Consider the following 8,690-nt stretch of genomic DNA (forward strand, 5'->3'; position numbering starts at 1 on the left):
AAGAAGAAACGCAAGGCAGTACCACAAGTATCTTTTCTGATCTTAAACAACATGCTACTTTTTTATTTAGACTATCTTCATCAACCATTGCCAAGTCATTGGGATGTTTTTCAAAGGTGTTAGATGATTTAGCTTTAAGCCTACAGTCATATGCCTTAAACCTGGAGTAATGAAACGCCGAAGTATAGACAATCCTTGTTACACCCAGCTGGACCATGTGGGGATCATGCAAGTATTAAAGACATTCCTAGTTGTAATTGCCCAGTTAAGGAATATTACAGTTTATTACATGAAATTTTAAAGGAAACTGAAGTCTATTTGCCCATTTATTTCGATGAAGGGCTGTATGTTAAACACCCTTTCAAGGATCAGTTCCAAAGACGAGGAATTTTAGATGATTTAGCTCTCACATTTCCAGTTGATATGTTGAGTTATGACCATGGAGCAGGAACAGGTAAAACTGTGTTTATTTGGCGGGTTCCAGTGGATCGTTCTCCTATTGAGAGGATGAATTCATCAACAAAAGTTTTCAAAAGTATAGAGAAGAGACTCCCAGAGTACCACACTATGGAAATGAGAAATGATTTTGTTAAAACATACCAAGGTATTGCTGATATTCCACAACACATATTAAGGGCAATATACTCTAATTTTACTGAAGATGCAACAAAATCCTGCTATTGATGCACGTTCCGTCAAGCTTTACTTACAAGTGATCCTGACCTCGCTATTGATCTTAGATCTTTAAATAATGGTAGACCTGGGGATACATTTAATGTATTCTTTGAACAACAAAGAAGTAACTTCTGTTACAGCTACAAATGAGCGCCGGCATGAAACAGTGCAACATTTCAGCAAGTACATATCAGTGAGAGACTTGATTGATCAAACAACAAAAAATGTCCACAAGGCACGCCTATACCATCTGAAAGTACAGTCCTCTTTGCTTTGGTCCCAAAACATGCATACACAAACACTGCCACACTTTATAAAGGGCGTATAAACTTGCAACATAAAGTACAAACTAGGCAACTACGAGCTGCCCATGTTGATGAACATTATTGTGCAGCAATTTTTAACTACGTAAAACAATAATCTGTTATGTTCAATGAATGCAACACATTTCTTTGCCTGGATGGATTTTGGGGAACCTGGGACGGCAATATCAACAGAATTTGGAGGCAAAAAATCCATTGTGCCATGCTCATCAGTATTAGGGGCGCTTGATCATGATGTAGGCTAAAAAGGGTCCTTAACACCATCGGTATGTTTGCGTATAGATATTCCGAATGATGCAACTGAAAGTTATTACAGAGGACAAGTACATGTTACTTTCAAGGACAGTATTTTCCAAACTTCTTCCCCATTTAGGCATGCCACTTAATTGATGAAAATTTTGAAACCCACCAATGAGGACAGTCCTAATCCATATTTACTTCTTTTCACAGATGGCGGTCCAGATCATCGGACTACTTATTCATTAGTGAAGCTATCCCTGATTATCTTGTTCAAACTCTTGGACTAAGACATACTAATTGCTGCTAGAACTGCACCAGATGAAGAAATTTCTGAATTCGAATTAAATGTACGTCGGTTAGTGGACCCAGATATTACAGTAGGGAAATACACAAAGAATGATCTAAAAAAATATGATGGATACAAAGAGTTTATGAACAAACACTATCGTGAGAGAGAAACTATATCTTTCAGGTAAACATTTCTCAGCATTAATATATTTCTTCTTCAATAATATAGAAATATGTGTCAGATTCTTTTGTTACTTAATCTTAATCGTACTACAAAACCGAAAACTGTCCTGACAGAAATCAATTTTGTATAATATTTAACAAAATCATTTTAGGTCACATTGAAGTTGACGTGAGACTGAAACTATAGTTGTCATACTAAAGAATTGTTGTCAAAATTTAGTTTGCTTGTTTCACAGACATTAAATGATTTGTCAGAATTTTTATTGCATATTAATAGATATCTCAGTAAATGTATTTAAAAAGTTGTTTGATTGTTGTGTAAAGTATTAATATCCTCATGTCTACAGGAAATAATATGGATTCAGTGTAAGTATTAAATGGTGTGTAAGATGAAGTGGCAGAGTACAATAAATGTAGATTTAGGCATATACTTAGTAAATGAATATTTAAAAATGTGTGAATATTTCATGAATAATTTATATTCCAATTTTTTTTTTCAATCTGACAAACATAAATTTACTCTGTATATTTCATACTCTCTCTGTTTTCTTCCTGTACTAATATAGTATTTTTGCTTTGTTTCTTTTTGAATATACTAGCTTAAATACTTAGTTCCTTATCAGAATGCATTAATTGATACAAAACATGTTCCTATTAAACGCAAAAACATTTTTTAATCTAGTATTTGTAACACATTGGCATATTCTTCTATACTTAAACCTTTTCATTTTCAATGGTGATGGTTGTAAATAGTTCATTAATATTAGTTTACTAGGATGTGTTTTATAGTAACAGCATAAAACGTGATATAAATTATTAATTAACTTTAATAGACTAACAATTAACATGTCAATAAATTTATCCAAAATTGTGTAAAATTATGATTTAATATTAAAGGCAGCATTTAGCATAACAATATCAGCCTAAAAATGTTCAGTGATTTTAGGCATATATTAACAAATGTTTAAATCTGAAATTGTCTATCAATATCAAAATAGGTTGTGTTCATTTATAATATTTATATCATTATACTTTTTTGCGGCTTATTTTGACAAATGTTTTTGCATGTATATTAATATTGTAAAAGGTGAGAAAATGTCATGAAACTACCTGTTGCCCGCCATTCAGAAACAATATAGGACAAGTACCCCATTTCTTGCCAGATCCTGAGATTAAACCAGACGACCGAGATCATTATAAGCCATTCAGTGATGTTCTTGGGAAGGAAATATCAGAAACTGACATGCCATCAGGTCGGACTCCATCGGTAGCAAAAGTGGCTGAAGATCATCAGGTATTTAAATAAAGAACAACATGTAATTGTTTAATAATCATTTCAATACTTTTACACAGAGTTGGCATCTGTGGCTGAGGGGTTAAGGTTTTTGCTTTCCAGCATTTATTAAGTGCCACTCTTTGATGGAGTTTGAATCCTTCCAGCAACTTAATGATTCAATCCTGTGAAGAAGCTTATATGATACCATACATTAACTTCTTACTTCTAACTTGCCCACTGTGACATGCATGAAATTATGTACAGAAGTGCGCCTGAGATATCCCTCCACCTGTAAAGCTAGAAGGTCACCGCATGACCTTAAAATGTCTTAAATTTCTTTCATCTGACAGTGTATAGAAAATATGTTTATTAAAATTCTTTTCATTTCTTCAAATTCCTGGGTTGTCCTAAAGGATCCTTGTGGCTCAAAATGTAAGATTTACAGTGAACTGTTGCGAATGTGGGAAGCCTAGGTGTACATGTATTAACAGTAAGAATGCGTTGACTTTACGCGAAGAAAGATGTCTACGTAGATTGTTGGAGAAATATACATATACATGTGGCTCAGTTATTTCTCCAGTTGGTATGGTTATAAATTAAAAGTGTCCAAGTTTATAAATATGTACTTGTACTAAGATTACTTCAATGCTGTAATACATACAGAATTTTAAAAGATGAATTCATCTGTTGCATCTGTAATTTTATTTGCCTTGTTAAACCAAGTATTAATATCATACTGTTTCCTGTTTATCATTTATGACTGTATACTTTTTGTTTCAAGTTTTATGTTTTGATATAAAGAACAAGACACAACCATTACAAATATCTTAGTCAGGTTAATTGAACATTTCATAACAATTTAAAATCAAAATAAAATATGATAACACTTATTTAAGGTGATGGATTACAAGGAGTGGTCTTTGTTGGTTGTTGTTGCAAATGTGCTGCACAACTCCTATTGAACTGGCAAACTATTCAGCAACCCACATCACACGCAAAGATCTGTGTTGTTACTGTGCAGACGAAGATGCAGTAAGAGATGCTGATGTGATGAAGGCTTATAGAGTTGTTCTACCAATGTGTACTAACTGTGTAGCTTCTGGGAAACCAGTCATCAAAAGACCCCAAAGAAAAACTAATTCTGACATGATGCATGTGACTTTTTCTGTTAATATTAGGGTGAACAGTAAAGTGTTTAAGTAAAACTGTACAGTATGTGTGTTTTTAAAAACAAACTGTTAAAGAAACTTAATTTAGGATGATGCTATAGAGAAGGTAGTGAAAACTTAAGGATGAACTCAATATTGGAAACTGTTTTGACATATTATAAAAGAAAGAAACAGTCAGTCTCAGACATTGAAAAGACTTAATAGCCTTCACATTTGGAATAAATCACAAAAAAGTTTTGCATTTTTAAGTCGTATTTTATTTTACTAAATATTTGTTTGTTGCATAGCATAATAATACACGAAAATGTTGCCCAGGGATTGCAAACTGCTTATTATTTATCATATGATATTCCAACAAAAAATACCTACCTTCCTACCCACCTCTAGAAATCAGGGTCGGAGCACTACAAAAAAAACATTTTTTTAAGGATGGCCCAAAACCGTTGATTCATATTTCGTTAATGTTGCAAAAAAACAACACTCAAATTTGTGGTTTTTACTTATGAACAATAGAGAGAAATAGGTAGCTTATAAATGAAGTCCATGAGAAGACATTTTCGCATAGCCGTCCGTTAAGCTCATAAGGTAGAAAGTGAAGGTAAACTGCTTGACAGCCTGTCCAGGAACGATGAAGTGGTTGAACTGTGCTCTGGTAAATTCGATGTGGCTTACTGACTTGATCCGGAGTGAAAACTACCTATACCACCACCACATTGTCGCATTTCAGAATCTTAAATCTGGCCATTTGTCACGTTGAGTATGAACAGAAATAAAGACATGCGAATGTGTTTATCTGAATATATCTGATAATTTATAAATACTTGTTTCAACAAAAGTATGCAACTTGCTTAGGAATGATGAATTGGTATTTTTGTATATTGAAAGTCCTTATTTATGTAAAATGATAATAAAAACAAAAGTAAATAAGACATTTTGCTTTGTGAAACGTGTTTATATAGACATTCAAAACCGGTACCGTTGGCCTAGTGGTTAAGGCGTCCGCCTTCGGATCGGGAGGTCGAAGGTTCGAGCCCCACGGGGAGCGTTAATTGAAGGATGAATGTTTCTCGTGGGACTCGTTCCGAAATGGCCGCTTCGTGAGCCGCGAGGTAGTTAAAATGAATGGTTACCGATTTCTATCCGCCTGGCGCCTGGCATAGTGGTAGGAATTGGGAGGTACATGGTATGCAACCAAAAGGTGTCTCATAAGTCAAAATGGCTGGCCCTTTCAGTAGGGGTGACACTATAATAAACAAGACCTTTTATAATATATGTTATCAATATTTTTATGTAAGGAACATCCTGGTTTACTATGATAATAAAATGATAGCGGTACATATATTCATATTAATACTATCATAATTGTACATGTATGTGTTTGAACCGTTGGAAATAAATACTGTTTAAACGAAATATTAACATAAACCGATGACATAAAAGAGACACGCCATATTTCGATCGAAACATTTTTCATTTATTGCAGATACTTGTTTCCCGGTCTATTGTTTCAGATTAAATGTTTTTCTGTGACTGTTTTAGATGCCTTAATTATGAATAAACTGTACAAATTAATCGTTTTCACTACCATAACGTTGATTCATTTACTTCTAACAGACACCCATATAAATGTTGTCACGTGTTATAAATATAAAACATTTTACAAAATTGTTTTATGTTAGTTTGTCGAGACAATGTGTATTCATATTAACTTAACCGAAACACTTAACCACCGAGCAATAAAAGCAGCAGATTTGCATAAAATTATCATGCATACTAATGCTTTGCAGTAAGTTAGTTCGCGGTCTTACAATTGTATTCACTAAACTGTGTGTGCATAATCCATTTTTTGCTTTTTCAGTGCTGATTTGGAACATTTCATTATCACAAAAAAGATTATGTATGTGCACATGACTCCTCAATATCCTATTGGTATATCGCTAATCCTATCACGTCTAAAAAAATGCAAAAATAATCAATTATAAAAATTGGTAAACTGACTTGTGCAATACAAAGTCGGTCCAAAATGACTTGGAAAGAAGCTAATAATTGTGTTATTTAACGGTTCAAAACTGAATAAATTAAAAGGTTAGAAATTCAGTACATGTATATTATATTCTGAGGTATATTATTATATTCTTAATGTTATTTATTATCCCTTAGATGAATGAGTTTTTCCTTTGCCTATGCATTGCGACAAAATATACATCCAGATAGATTTTCCATATTCAGCAACTTTAATTTTCCGACTCGTAATAACGCATAAACTTGCATGTGACAATGATTGCGGTTTATCTTAATGCCAAATAATCATATCGGTTTCGTTTTGAGTTACCATACCATCTTACAAAAGCAAAGAATAAAATTTTGCTCAAATCTAATTTTGTGAATGTATCAATCTTGGTGATTGTGTAAAGTTGTATTCCTTCTCTCCTATATTTTTGTTTGTTTTATTTTTATTTTTTTATTCTTCTTCTTCTTTGTTTTTATATCTTTGTTTATTTTTTATTTTGTAAATTGTGGCTTTTTCTACTTTCTTCAGCAAAGGTATCTCAATTCCCCAAAAAACCAATCACTCTATCATAATGAAAATTACAATGCCATATCTTTTACAAATTACAAAACGAGCTTATTTTCTTGAACAAGTAATGACAAGATGTTCCTTCAAGCAATAAAAATATCAAGTGTAGTTTTACACTGAAAAGATTTACAGTGTAATGCACACACATCTTGATTAAATGTTAAATTCTCTTTGATCTAATATGATTCAGCTCTCTTTGATCTTACTGAATTCTAAAGCAAGGAATAATTTTCATAAAAGTAGATAGTGAACAATCTTCGTGAATTATCCTACGACAAAACAAAGCTTGTGCAATTAACTCTTGAGTTTATAAAAACAGTAATTAAATGACGTCAGTTTTGCGCCATATGTGATTTTAGGAAAAAAACATTAACATGACTTTTGAAAATCTTTGGGTTCCTAATTTTTTTGTTCATTATAGAAAATAAAAGGCATGAACCTGTTTTAGTCTTTTGGTATGGTAAATACTTTCTCTGGATGCGCGAGCGAGTTACGAGTTATTCATTCGAAGGCTATCTACAACTATCTCCATATGCTTGTTGTCATTACGTTTATAATAGACACTGTATACACAGTACAAATCAAATGATTAATTCTAGTGATAATTTGATCATACCATATCAATTATATAGTAACTATATTTTATTCCATGCTAGAATTTTCATCACGCATTTAAATTGATTAAGTTAAGAATACTTAATCCTTAATTGCAATGTTAGTGTCTTTTCGTAATAAATCTGATAACGCACGAACATTATTTAATTATATCAATCGAACGAAGTCTTTGAAATATGAAACTCTACCAGCCATTTATACATGTTAGCTGTAATACATTTTACTTGGTTTCTGTAATTCTGATCCTTAAGTGTGTGCACTGATATGAAGTAAAGTTTCTTTGACATTTACTGTTGTTATATTGTTCATTGAAATGGAATGTTGATGGAAATTGGACATTCGTATTATTGATAGAATATAAGGTTTCTATGATATGAATTGTTCTTTCGTTTACGATTAAAGCGCAGCCCTCCATGTGCGTGTGTACAGTTCCATGTCGTTTTATTTGCATAAGTATTAAAACAGCAATTATCATTTTAATAAATGTCTTTACGTCTATGCCGTGATAATTGTGATTAGCTAATTGACTCTATTTTTTCTCTAATATACAATCCAACACTAAACACGTTCCTGATGTGAACATATTTAATATAGAATGTTAAGCAACAACTCAAGTAAAAACATTAATTTGTAATGAAGGAGCTGTAAAAAAATCGTATTAAGACGTTATAGATTGTGTCTTAATGTTGATGCATTCTAAAACTATTTTTGACAATAATAAAACATATTTCTTTGTTCCTTGACGATTCATCACTGAAGATGCAAATTTAAAGTCAATTTCTTAGAAAACCAAAACCCATCCCTTTATATTACAAACACAATTTACAAAAAAAGATATTTTTAATTGACTTCCTCATTGTGATTACAGTTTGTGTTGTTAGAAACAGTTATTATCATCTACTTTTATATTAAAAAAATGAATTTGGTTTGCAAAAATCTGTAACAACAGCGTACAATGATTATGTTCTTTCCAACGTAATGCGCATTTTGTAATTTCAAGCTAATAGCAAAACCATATCTGACTTTTCAAAATAAATCTATCTAAAAATCGTTTTGAAAAATAAATGTTCAACTGTGTAGCAGACACATTTAAAATAAGGTCCTTGAATGTCATCATTTGATTAACTGTCAAATGCTGAATTGCTTTTAATAAAGTTGTATCTGCAGCATTAGACGAGTGCATATACACAAAATGCATGCGAGGTATGTGGTTTTGCTTTTTAATTGTCTCTTGAAAATGTCACTGAAACCTTGTCTGCAGCTTTCAAATATCGCATTATTTTCTATCCTCTTATAGGATAATGTTATACATAAGAAGTTCAAAGCAAAGAATAATTATTTCC

General features: G+C 32.2%; 1 pseudogene; it reads left to right on the top strand.

Annotated features, from left to right (window-relative positions):
* Positions 1-1,135: 1,135 nt before the first annotated feature.
* Positions 1,136-4,188, top strand: LOC132755849 (uncharacterized; annotated as a pseudogene).
* The last annotated feature ends 4,502 nt before the right edge of the window (positions 4,189-8,690 follow it).

This window comes from Ruditapes philippinarum, unplaced genomic scaffold (assembly GCF_026571515.1).
Source record: "Ruditapes philippinarum isolate M1 unplaced genomic scaffold, ASM2657151v2 ctg1796_1_1_1_1, whole genome shotgun sequence".
In the NCBI taxonomy this organism is placed as follows: Eukaryota; Metazoa; Mollusca; class Bivalvia; order Venerida; family Veneridae; genus Ruditapes; species Ruditapes philippinarum.